Source organism: Alligator mississippiensis, chromosome 1, assembly GCF_030867095.1.
Source record: "Alligator mississippiensis isolate rAllMis1 chromosome 1, rAllMis1, whole genome shotgun sequence".
NCBI lineage: Eukaryota > Metazoa > Chordata > Crocodylia > Alligatoridae > Alligator > Alligator mississippiensis.
In genome coordinates this window covers 12722365-12735437 of record NC_081824.1, presented here as the reverse complement: position 1 = coordinate 12735437, position 13073 = coordinate 12722365, and the positions used below count along the sequence as shown (strand labels likewise).

The 13073-nt window shown below is 43.8% G+C and overlaps 1 protein-coding gene across 3 annotated transcripts in view; it reads right to left on the bottom strand.

The window, feature by feature from the left end:
- RUNX2 (RUNX family transcription factor 2) overlaps positions 1-13073 on the bottom strand; it is a 288575-nt gene that overhangs the window by 71366 nt on the left and 204136 nt on the right. The window lies entirely within an intron of this gene.

Sequence of the window (13073 nt, the reverse complement as noted above, 5' to 3'; positions counted from 1 at the left end):
AACTCAGGGAGTCATGGCTAGTGCAACGGCTTTCAGAGAAAGAAACAATACATGGTTCATTCAGTGCTTCCAAGGACTCTGGGGGTCCATAGCAAGACCTCCGCAGCCCAAGCTCCCTGAGAAGCACAGGGTAGAATTACCACATGCTCCGACAACCAGTTTTTTTAACTGGAAACACACATATGCACACACAGGCTGCGCAGATAAGTCATCATTTGGAAGCTAACTGAAGGACAGCTTTTATTATTGTTAGCCATTTGAAAATTATTAGACTTCTGCATGATTTAAATTAAGAAAGACATTGTGCACTTTAGGTCCTGGGATGAGGTTGCTCTCTAGACATGGTTAAGCCGAATCTACCCCCTTCTGCCATTCGCATAACTCAGTAAGGACTGTCTAGTGGCAATCTTCAGTACCAGTGCAAATCGCAGCAATAAGATGCATTCAAGAGAGCCAGGGGAACCAAAATTCAGGGGGGAAATCTAAGAGGCTCCCTGTCACCTCACCTTAGGCCCAGAATTTAGGTTCTGCCAAATAAGGAACAGATAGAAATGTTTCAATGGATTAAAATAGTGGTTGGTTTTTTTTCTGGTTAAACGCTTTTCTGTTTTGAACTCAAATGCAACAGCATCGTTTTTTCCCTGTGTACCTACATGTAGCTACATTTTGTGTCCTTTAAGTGCCATTCTGACCTCAAGCCCTGTCTCAGCATCAACTCGGACCAAGAGAAAGTCCTTTAGGAGACAATTTGAACCCAAACCAATAGAGACCAGGTCAGATCCACTGCCCCAGGCGGGGGAAGTGTAGGCAAAGAACGCAAAAGCAAGAGGCAGCCCAGACTCATACGGTCCAGTCCTCTCTTCCCCATTTTATTAAACAGCTTTCTCTGGAACTACTGGGATAGTTGGTGTGATAATAGGGGCTAAAAAGCCAGGAGCGTGCAGCTAGCACTCAGCAATGCATCTCCTCTGCGTAAGATATAAACAGCGTCCTGTCCCAGCCCTCGCACTGCTTAACCCCAGTCAGCACCAGCAAGTGGTTTACAATGAGCCCAGATAAGACTGGAGGTATTCTGGTACCTATATCATCCCCCAGTAATGCAGGCATCTGTCTCCAGTTGTTAAGTTGAATCAAGCCTTAAGATCCCTTGGGACTCTTCATTGTTACCAGGTGTCTGGATAGCAAAAATGTCCAAAATGTCCCTGTGCATCTGCAGCTGACAGAAGATTTTGCTTTTCCACACCCCAGTTCATACAGTGAGAGAGACCTGGTCATTGTACTCCATGATCTCTACCATCTGGACTTGATTATTAGCACTTGAGGCCTGAAATCTGTGGGAATACCCCGCTTTCTACCCAGTACAGTAGCCAGTCTGACCACCTCACCCTGATGCTCCATACAATGTCCAGTCTACTCACTGAATATAAAGCCCTTATTTATATTCAAATGCTTCAGAAGACCAGACTCAGACATCAGTAAAATCAGCTTTGCCCCTATGGGTATCTCTCACAACAGCTATATTGCACTGGAACAATAGATACACCCAAGCACTAGGATACACCTGATGAGTCTCCATCTTAGGGAGTCTTTAGATGAAGACATGGAGCCAGAGTTTGTTTCCCCTTTTGTAACACACTCTCATTTTACCCTCATGACTGAGTCACAAAAAGAGAAAAAGGAGGAGGAGGAGGAGGGTGACAACCCACCCAGCTTTTGCATTAGCTGTTATTCAAGCAGGATGGAATACAATTGTATTTATAGGCCATTTATATTTCTAAAAGGTGGGATAGAGTCTAGTCCTGGATATCCTTCTGGAAAACTTCATTCACTCACAGGCAGGAGGATGGGTCTAGTTTACGTGCTACAGTAATACAAACTAATAAGAATAATAGGCCCTCCTGGCCTTAAAACCTATAGATCTATTGACAAAACCTTTTGGATAGATGAACCTGGAGAATAAAACTCCCTTCTGCAAGGAAGAATGGTCTCTCTGTATTCAGAGCTAATAGTAAAGCTCATTTTTTCAGCCTCACTCTCCTACAATAGGTTTTTTACACCCACGAGCAGCCCAAACGTACGACACGCCCATTCACTCTCACACACAAATGTGAACAAAGACTGAAAAAGACCCAAATAACCAAGTTCAAGCTATTTCTCCAACAGGCTGGAAAGGGGAAACGTGTGATAGAGGTTGTTGTTATTTCTCTCCTTAAATACTTGAGTGGCACTGAGACAACACAGAAATGAGCACCAAAAAGCACTTTAATATAAAAAGGTTTGAATTTATGGATCTGGCTGAATTGGTGCATGATCTGAGCAGATCCAAAAGTGTCTTTCATTTTCTTTGTGTATCTATGGTCAGTTTGGCCCCCAGTGTATATACGAGGGGGTAACAAACCCCAAGAGGCCATTAGAGTAGCCATAGTTTCCTACAGGTTATGATCATACTCTTGATCACGTTCCTCATAACACCAGCACTTGGGGGTGTTGGGGGTGTAATCTGCAGACTCTCAACACAACTCGTGGATTTGCTCAAACTGAGAAAAGCCTCAAGTGAGTGCTAAAGTAATCACTCTGAGTCCTTTTTGCAGAGGCAGAAAGTAGTTGGGCTGGAGGAGTATGAAGTTCTGGCCCATTGGTTTTATCTTGATGAAAAAATCAGGACTTCTTTTACTACACTTGAGTTGCTTTTTCCTTGGTTAAGGAAAACCACTGGATTTGGTTCAATCATTCATTTCTATGAAAGAGTTTGCTGAACCAATGTGTCACTACGTGCATGCTGAGAAGTAACTTTTTTTTAAAATGCCAATATGAAACCAAACAAGTCAAACTTGACTGGATTAATATTGAACCTACATCAGAAGTGCCTTTAGCAACAATTAAGCCACCTTTCCTTTTCAGCTAGAACCAGCGTTGATCTCTTTTACCCAGGTGATATACATAAAGAAAACATTGTTCTATGCTTACTGGGAATATGCTGGCCTCTTTCTGGAACACAACTTCTTCAGCTTTCCCTTGACATTACCAAATGATCACACATTTTACTAATAAATACTGATTCCTTAAAAAAGAGCTGCCAAGTGTAAGGAACCAAAACTAAAGCTGTTGTGTAAACTTAAGGGCATTATTAAATAGGAATCACAGTCCATGAGCTGGATCAGATTCTGGCTTTGGCAGAGTCATAATTTGTTCACATTTCTTGCCCTGTACATTTTTTACTCCATCTGTAATTATGCTCCAAAAGTCATTCCTTGATTTACTTGAAGTGCAAAACCCTCCCCAAACCTCTATCTAATGACATATCTAGCTTCCAAGCAATTGCTCATCACTGAACTATTTGGCTTCCAAAAAACAACCACTCCAAGAAAAGTCTTATCAAATGATCTCCTATGCAAGGTTCTCTATTGGAGGTGGCCAGCATTTTTATTCCTTCCCCCATTCTTTGTGTGCGTGCGCATGTGTGTGCGTGTGTGCGCACGTGCACACACATGTGTGTATGCACGTGTTTGTAAACTTTCCTCTTCCTCTTTTCATTTTATTTGTCTTCTTTGCAGCTATTGCCGTAACACCATGCTAAAGAAACACAGCTTGTGTTTCGTAATTAAAGTAAGAGAGGCAGTTAGCCATATTCATGTGAAGGTAGGCAGAAGGCAGGGCAGAGAGGCACCTTATAGACTAAATCAGAGATACAAGTGAGCCTGCACTCCCATATCAGATGCAACTCTGATGACCATTTCCTACAAAAGGGTTTGTTGAAATAAGATATCCCTATGTGCATCCCGGTACCTTTTTTAAAATGTCTCTGATACATTCGATAAAGTGAGCTCCGGCTCATGAAAGTATATGCATCTCTGATTTAGCCAGTCTATAAAGTGCATTGCTACCATGCTTTCATTCACAAGGTAGTGAGGTCCGTGGTCATTCTCACCTTCTCCAGAAGAAACAGCTATTGTTGCTGAGTTATTGCTATAGTCTCTTTCTTTGTTTGACTTGGAGATTGCCATTTTCAAAGGATGAAGCGACCGAAGGGTGTCCTGCTCATTAATGAAAAACACACTCAAGTAGAAATCAGAACTACTCCCACTGTGCTATTTCCAAGCTGTGCACTCCACACCCCATGGTAACGCATGCCAGGGCTAATTTCTGAACCAGCATAAGTTGAATTCCACTGCATGTGAGCGTAACTTCCACGACAAGACAAACCACTATAAACTGGCAAATTAGCACAGTCGGGAATAGATTTTCTTTATCTGTAGAGTGCATCACCTATCACCCTTCTCTACCTAATGTCCTTTATGTACGTCAAAAGCCACTCTTGCAGAGAAGGAAATGAATTAAAAAACAAGATTTTTTTTCAGGTAATGAGTGATTTGGGATAACTGTATCACGAGGTACCTCAAAGAGGTCTGAATTCACCCACCTTTTCCAGGACCATTTTTGATAGCTTGGCTAGGGAGCTCTGTTCTTACTACATTATTTCACACCATGGGAATTGACATATTGATGCCAAGGTCCCAAAGACCTTCTTCAAAATGTTAGCAGTATTACATTGGGTCAGTAATGAGATATGGCAGACTGCACTCTGGTCACGATGGACTTGGGACATGCTGTAAGATGCAAAGTGGACCTTAACCCCTGTGCTTGATGTATTGCCTTAGAATAGTGAAAGCAGGACTGCCTACTCACTTCTCATGAGACTTCACGTTTTTCTATGTTTTATAAATGAAGTACTTGAAAAATGCATCAGCTGAAGTGTATTCTCAGGCCTAAGTCCTCCCCTGCCATGAAAAGTTAAAGTTGCTAAGGGAATGCAATGGCTTTAGACTTGCAGTGAGCTCTGGAGGACATGCCAGCTAGGGTAGGAAGAAGGGTTTGGAGGCAAGGGAGTACCTCCTGCCTCGCAGAAATCCTGGGAACCAAAGGAAAACTCTGCAGGGCTGGAGAACGCCTCTGCTATTGGGTGCTTGCTGTGGCTTGATGCTCTGCTGATAAAGGTGAGATGCTATGAAAGGGCTAGGGTCAGTCTTAAAGCTAGCAGGAATCTCCATCGGTGTGAACTTCCCCAGAGGAAAGAAGCCAGTTGCTGTACCATGGTCTGGATCTCAACTTTCCAAAGTTCAAAGACAATTGCATTAGTGGCTTACTGGTCCAAAATGGCTCTAGTCACCCTGAACACCATTGCTCACAGGGGGAAAGCCCAAACAGAATTTTTTGCATGGTAAAGGACTGAAATATTGAGCATCTAACCATATACAGATGCGTTGTAGGGCTGGATTTAGCTGTTTGTTCAGCTGAATATGCTTTGTAGGGAACCTAGATGAGCATCTAGCTGGGGTCATCTAGACCCAGCACTCTTTCCTGCCTATGCAGGGGGTCGGACTTGATGATCTATTGAGGTCCCTTCCGACCCTAACATCTATGAATCTATGAATCCGTTCACTCAGGTGACAGAGGGTTGTGATTTTCCACCCAGAGGTCCACTGAGGACCTGAATTACAGGCATAGTACTACAAGCAGCTGTTGCTGAAATCCTTTTTTTCTGGGCTATGGACCATTCTGCCTCTTCTCATGGAAGTCTGTACGGCTCCATCCCCAGCCACACGATACTGATACAGGGAACATAAACATACCCTATTTAACTGTGCCAACTTGAGCCATGCACTTAAGTATTTAAAACTGGAAAAAATGATAAACAGGTAACGTGGCAGCTTGTCAACCTATTTTACATTGATATTTTCTGTCACAGGATAAGTCAGTGAGCTGCTTCTGGGCAAGAGCCCATGGTAAACAAAGTGCCAGGCTTAACTTGGATATCCTGTAAAAATATCTTTCATAAATAAATATAGTGCACAAAAAATGTAAATGTGTCCTGTTAAACTAATCGAATGAAATGAGTTAATAATTGAAAACTGATGCAAATGACGGGTTTTTGTAATGTTCTTTTAAAGATGTTGGCCTAACGCTCAGAGCATTTTATAGCCATGCAAAAATGTCCGCATAGGTCGTCTCGATAAGGGGATGTACAAGTTCTGCACGCATACGTTTGCATGTGCAATTGTGTATTTCCAGGTTTAAAACCCTAATGCAATCTTTCCATCCTTTCACAAACCCTGCTCACTTCCTAGAACCGTTTTCTGTGTCTGTCACTGAACGGAAAAGAAGAAACGTGACATTGATGCATGGTAGCACGTGTCGGAGTCTTTTCCCGGATCTCTGTCAACTCGCAGAAACACAAGAGCTGATGTAACCCTGTCCAAGAAGGCAGGGTTTCCTATCTGTGAAACAATAATACCCTGCTCATCTCACCAAGCTTCTGAAAGCACATTACAAGCCTGAATGATTTTGCTATCATTTCCCACCCCGCCGTCTGGTAGGTATTGCCATACAGCTGAGGGACAGCCAGGTTAAATGACTGTCAAGGCTCCACATAGAGTCCACATCACAGATGGGAACTAACGGGATCTTTCTCAACCTCCATGCCTGTGCCTGAACAGAAAGACCATTCTGGCTCCCTCTGTTTAGTTAGAAATATTCTCCTCCAGTTTAAGAAAAGCAGGTAATGATAATATATTAGGAAAGGAAAGCGGTGGGGGGAAAAAAAGTAAAAGGGATGGAACAAAGGTGCTATTTTAAATGAGTGGCTCCAGTTCAGAGTTTTACTATTTTCTATGGCAAGAAGTAAGTCAAGTCAAGTCCTTGTTGACTGGTACTTTCTACAGCTCCACAAAAGCCAAGGGGCTGTGGATTTTTAAGACTTTTTAAATGATAGGGGAAAATTCAAGCCACATGCGACTTGAAAGTCCTGAAAGGCACGGAGGCCAGTGTAACACACGCAGCGACCAGTCTGAGCAAGGGTGGAAGCAGAAGTACAAACTAGATTTTCAGCCCTGATTCTGTGATCTCCCTGCCAAACAGGGGTTTGCAAAGCAAAGACCTCTGGAGATTTCTCATACTTTTTGGCTTATTCTCCTGGTGTTCATCTTAACAGGAATCAGCTGTTCCCCTTCTCACTTATACAGTATGTTGCAGCATAGACTTGAGCATCTGGTCTGGCTATTATTAAAAAAAAAAAAAAACACAGAACGAGAACATCTTGCTCTGTTAGGAGAACACCACCACTGGCAAGAAAAGGACAAAGAGCATTTGCATTCACGATTCCAGGGATCTGCCTGAATTATTCTCTCTGTCTCTCTCCCAGTTTCCCCCCTCACTGCTTTCTTTTCCTATTTCCTCATATTGCCTTCATTTGGCTTTATGTTCCTCATTTCCTAGAACCAGCCTGAGGGTTGTTCTTTCTTGGGAGAAGCTGCACAAGAGAGTTTATCTCATGGCAGTTGGATGCGATAGGATGGTATCAAGCTACCAGGGAACAAGAGGCTTGCTTTATCGCAACTGCGGAAATGCAGAAGTAAACAGAAGTGGGGAGGAGGGTGGGTGGGCTGCATCACCACTGAGGTCCCAGCTTTCTTCAGAAACCTCCCCCAAGGCTAGAATCTGATGGGATAAAAAAGGAAGGGAAAGACTTTCAAAGGTGTCAATGAGCCCAGCATCTCATGGCCATTGACTTCAGCTGCACCTCCCCTAGAGAAGCGGGAGCCTACTGCAACCAATTATAAAAACGATGTGTAAAAAATGATGGGATAGTAAAGTGCTAGACCGGGGGTCACCAACCTACAGTGTGAAGGCCACATCTGGCCTGCAAAGTCAGGTTAGCAACAATTCAGCAGCTGGTTGCACGTGCATTGGAAGTCAGTGGGCGTTCAGCATCTGGAGGAATTGGCAGTGGCAGCCGTGGGGAGGGCAGCAGCACCCGGGTCAGAAAAAATAGTCCACCTCTGCAGCAAGCCATGCTAATTTGGCCTGCTCCTCCTAAAAAGGTGCAGACCCCTGTGCTAAACAATAACCAGAGAGACTTCAGTTGAGCTACTGCTTATTTACAGTGGTATAAATTAAGAACCCTAATCCAGGCCACTTAACCCTAGAAACATCAACATCTTGCTACATGATAACAGTATTGCCCCTTGCTGTAGTGTTGTTTTTCCAAGTGTTGGGTCAGCCACCAGCTTTGACAAAGTATTTTGCTTATCCTATTTTTCTGTTGCAGAAGAGGCTGCGCATGAAGCTTAATAATTGCAGACCAAATTGAATCCAGCTCACAGCTACACCCATGTAAATCTGTCAATGCGGCTGAAGTGGGCCTTAGTTCTCCATTGTTTTGACCAGCTCAGCAATTTGGGAGCCGGGGCAGTTTTTCTAAACTTGTGGTTTAGAACGACTCTGTTTAACGAGACTGTCCAATGGCTCAGACCCAAACCTCAGATATGTCGAGAAAGGTAAATTGTAAAGATATAAGATGTCCAAGTTGCTGTCTATAAACACTGAGGAGCCCTGCAAAGTGGAGAAGTACTATCTTGATCTTACATTTGGGGAAGCAGAGGCACAGAGGTAGTAGAGAGCAGTCCAAGGCTAGCTAGTAAATCATGGGCAAAGCTGTAACTTCCCATGTCCAGACCTAACCTTCTTTTCTCTCAATGTTACAAATTCCCCAAGATATAATTAAAGGGATATTGTTTCCATTTTGAAAAAGATCAGTATTCCCTTTTCTGGCTAGTGCCCTGATGGCATTAGCCTGGGACAACCAGCAAATGCTTTGAGTCTGTCAGGATTCACGGGATGAAGTACAGCAATTAAACGGCATGAGCAGGGGAAGGAAAACGCTTGGTTAAATTGTACAGGGGGTCGCTAGTAACACTGGCTTTGTCCAGACTACAAAAATGTGGGTGCTCAACTCGGGGTGATTGAGTCAGTTAACTTGACTTAAAGCAGCAGTAAAGACCAGGCCACTCAGGTTTTTAATTCTAGGTAGCAGCTTTAATTCAAGCCTGTAAAGGTGCTGGGGTTCAACGGGAGTGGCTAACCTGGAGTAACAACCAAGTTACCTTCTTTTTTCATGGTTGTTTTATCCAGATTAGCCAACTCCAGTGCACGTAGCAAGGCCCTGCCCTGTCCTGTCTTGCACAGACAAACTCATAGACTCAGCTGGTCTGGGGGTAAATGACTTAAGGCCTACATTTCAGATAACTACTGTTCTTTGGTGCCGGTTTTTGAATGCACAAATTGAAACGCTGATTCTCAGCAAGAACTCAGCCCCTTCCCCGCTCAGAAACCCTTTCAGGTGTTTCAAGTGAGGCGCTGAACTTTTGAGGCATCTAAAATCCCCAGTTACTTTCAAGAATGCAGCCTGGATTCCCACTGCTTTAATGGAGCGAACGACTCCCTGTTTATACAAGCGCTGAACGGATTGTAAGGCACCCAAATATGCCAGTACTTGGGGGGTTGAAATCCATTGCCCAGACCAGAGGTTGGCAACCTATGGGTCAGATCCGGCCTGCGGAGCCATTTTATCCAGTCTGCAGAGCTGGAGGCTTCTCTAGCATTTTGGCAATGGGCACCTTTACCCACGTGGCTGGTGAGCGCAGTGACTGACTCCAGCTCCGGGGCAGCATGGACCAGGTTGGAAGCAGCCCACGCTCAGCTCCGTTAAAGCAACCCCTTGATGGAAAACATTGCCAACCCCTGATCGAGAGAGATGAGGGTGTTACGGGCAACCCTACCTAAGTCCTTCCCAGCCACTCCTATCACAGGAGTGATAGAAATACCCAGATGGAGAAAGAGTTATAGTGAGAGTGTGCCAGACAAAGACCTTTTGCATTCTATATATTTCTTTGACATAACTTTTTACCGTCAGATCGCATCATGCTAAGGGCTGAACACAGCTAATAAACCAGTTCCTTCACAATGCTTCATCTGCTGGCCATTGCCTCCTTCTGCGAGCCACGATTTGTTTGCTAACAGATCGCATGTATTTAATGAGCAGGTTTGCTCTTTGAAACTGGCCAACACGCATTTTGCTGACAAATTTCAGCTTCTGGGTTGCCGTCAAACCGTTGCCTACAAACTTTCAATCCAGTATATCCTGTCTGAGCTGTGCAGTTGGCCACTAGGCTCGCAGGGTGCTGTTCCTACTCCCCAGTGCGAATCCCTGCCAAGGCCTGTGCATGACTTCCGTTTGATTGCTCACGGCACATTGGCTGTTGGCTAGCACGCTCCTCAGGGCGAATTTCAACCAGGAGCATTTAATTTCCCTAGTAATGTCCTACTTTAGAGCTCAGAGCCAAGAAGAACCTGACCAAACCATACACATCAACTATTTCAATACGGGAGTCTAATTATTTTCTTTTTTTTCCTTGTAAATGGGTAGATTGATTTTAATTTGGTGCCAATAGTGGAGTTGGTAAGAAGCAGCATAGACAGACTACGTTCCTTCAAGAGCTTGTTTTATAGCACAGAGATGGTACATCTCGAGCTGCCGGCTCCCTCCTGTGACACAAGAATGGTGGAAACTGAAAGGGAGGAAAGACCTTCATATCCCGTACCTGCCTACTTCGGTTCTGCAATCTTTCTCTGAGGCATCTAGCATGGGCCGGTGTCAGAGACAGGATAGCAGGCATGATGACTCCCTGGTCTCTGGTCTGGTAATTCCTGTTTCCATCTTCTCTACCACCTCAGGAGCCTCAATTCAGATCTCTGTGTCCTGTTTTGCCACTTACAAGGCCCACATTCACTCTCATCCCCCAATAAGAAAGAAATCATTTTTGATTCAAAATGAATTGCTGCTATCAGGTAAATCAGCTTGAAATACTGCCCTTCCCGCCCTCCCTTTCCTATTTTATATTCAGTGGGTGCGTCTAAACGTGCACATTTACTAAGCAGTAACCCAAATTACTGTACAGTACAGGTGCATGTCTACACTCGTACACCCGTACCATACAGTAAACCCTGACTTGAGCATAAATTTGATACCTGCATCATGCCCGATTAGTTTATGCCCGATTAGTTACTGCACAGTAATGCACATGTAGACACCTTACTGCACAGTAACACTGTGTGGACTGACATGGGACTAACTTTAGTCCCAAGTCAGTCCACACATAACGTTAATGCGCTTTAATGCCTGCACATGTAAATGCCAACCTATTCCCGCTTACTGCGCAGTAATTTACTATGCAGTAAATTTAAGCCAGCATAAATGCACATGTAGACAACCAGTGAGCCTTATTCTGCTCTGTCAGGAGAAATTTCACTCAAGTCCTTCCACTGAAATGGAACAGAGGTGAGATAAGAATCAAAGTAGTTTCAAAAGACAAGATACAGGGGTGATTTCTATTACAGGTAATCGCCATACCCTGGCCTAAATGTAGTATGAAGCTAAAGGTCAGTGATCCTCAATGCAGTCATTAAGGAGTTAACAGGAAGTTTAGAATAGACTAAAATATATATTCTGGAGATAGCAAATTCCCTCTGCCTTCAATGGGAGCAGATTTAGGCTTTTGAAAATCCTTCCAGTTATTGTTACTTTTCATTTCAATGCACTGTTCTACATTTTTCGTCTTTTGGATACTAAACAAAACAAGAAGCTGACCAGGCACGTTTACTGCGGGCCTGTGGATGAGTTCCCAGTGCAGCAGCAAATCAGAGTGCAGCCATCTGCTAATTGTACAGTTACTGGAACTGACTGGGCACTTATATAGCAGTGATGAGATCCATCCCTTGTGCTCGCATTCGCAGAGGCTATGCCAGTTCAGTAAAGCAAATGGCAATGTAGCATTGGGAAGCAGCAGGTCTCAGCACTAATTTTTTTTTAGTGTAAGAAGTACCTACCAGACTAACTGACATAATAATTGCAATATATTGTGATCCATAGAGAATGAAACATTTTGCCTCGCTTACTAGACAGTTTTCCCTCCCAGACTGAGTCGTCCTAAAGCCAGGAGCCCAAATGTTAGGCAAGACGATGGCACCCCAGTCTGAGCACCATCCTAATGCTCACCCACAATCTGAGGAGCAGGATATCTAGGTTAAAATGGGCAGTGAATAACTAGTTAATAATGCTGATATTTGGTTTCATCTTTATCTTTTAGAATGAAAGATCTCTTGCAGGGAATGGAGCGGTTTAATACTTGTCTGAGCTATTGTTTCTCGAGTCAATACGAGAGACCTGCTTTGGTTAATGTTTGAAAAGTTACCTTCATAACCTTAACAGATAGATTTAAAAAATCGTATAGATGAAGAGCTTTTCTTCTCTAAGCCATCAAGCTTGGGGCTGTTACTGGTACCCCAGGTCCTGGGTACAGGGCTATAAATCCAAACCCAACTTCCCTACTACTCCCCTTCATTGCTAAAGATGCAGTAGGACACATAGGAAAACCGAACAGCTGCTCACTCCTATCCCCATGCTTTCAGCTGCAGGAAGTAGATACATTGCTTCTGTCCAATGTCTAAGAGTCACTGTAAATGTTAAGCAATTATTTATTCACAAGGCTGAAATAAAATTACAATAAATGCCCTGAAGCTAGAAAATTCTGAAAAGACGCTCTTCCTGCAGATACCCTTACACACAAATCTGCAAACAGGGATTGTCTCCTTCCTCTCGGCCTCCACACAGTCCTGTGCCAACTCAGCAGTTTACTCACCAGCTTGATTTTACATTGCCCCGCCAAGAATTAGGGCAAATCTGAGATTTCCTCCACACCAATATATCCCTGGAAGCTTGGTGCTACCTCTTCCTCGAGGCCTCACAAGCCTGAAGACAAGCAATAGCTGCACCCCAATCAGTCCAACCAGGAACAACTCTACCCAGCTAGTACTACTAAGCTCTGAGTGCCTCTTGGATAGGAGGCTTTTGCTAAAATCAATCGTTAAGTCTCAGAGTTAATGCTTTATTGAGGTGAAGGGAGCAGTTCACACCCCAGCAATGCTCTTCCAAGTATTTGCACGCCAACTCAAGGAGACAGAAGACTTCTGGGTCAAATTTAGGTTTTCTTTGCAATCACCAGGAATAGAAAGTTACAGTTTATATTTAGATCAAAACTTGAATTCTGCAGAAAACAATGTGGCTGCCAGTGGTATGTTGGTACAGTGTCCTACTACATATTTGTTCAGTCCCACCATTGGCTGCTCATGAATGAGGGGAGCACTTAAAAAGAGACAGCAGAGTATAAAGAAGCAGAGAA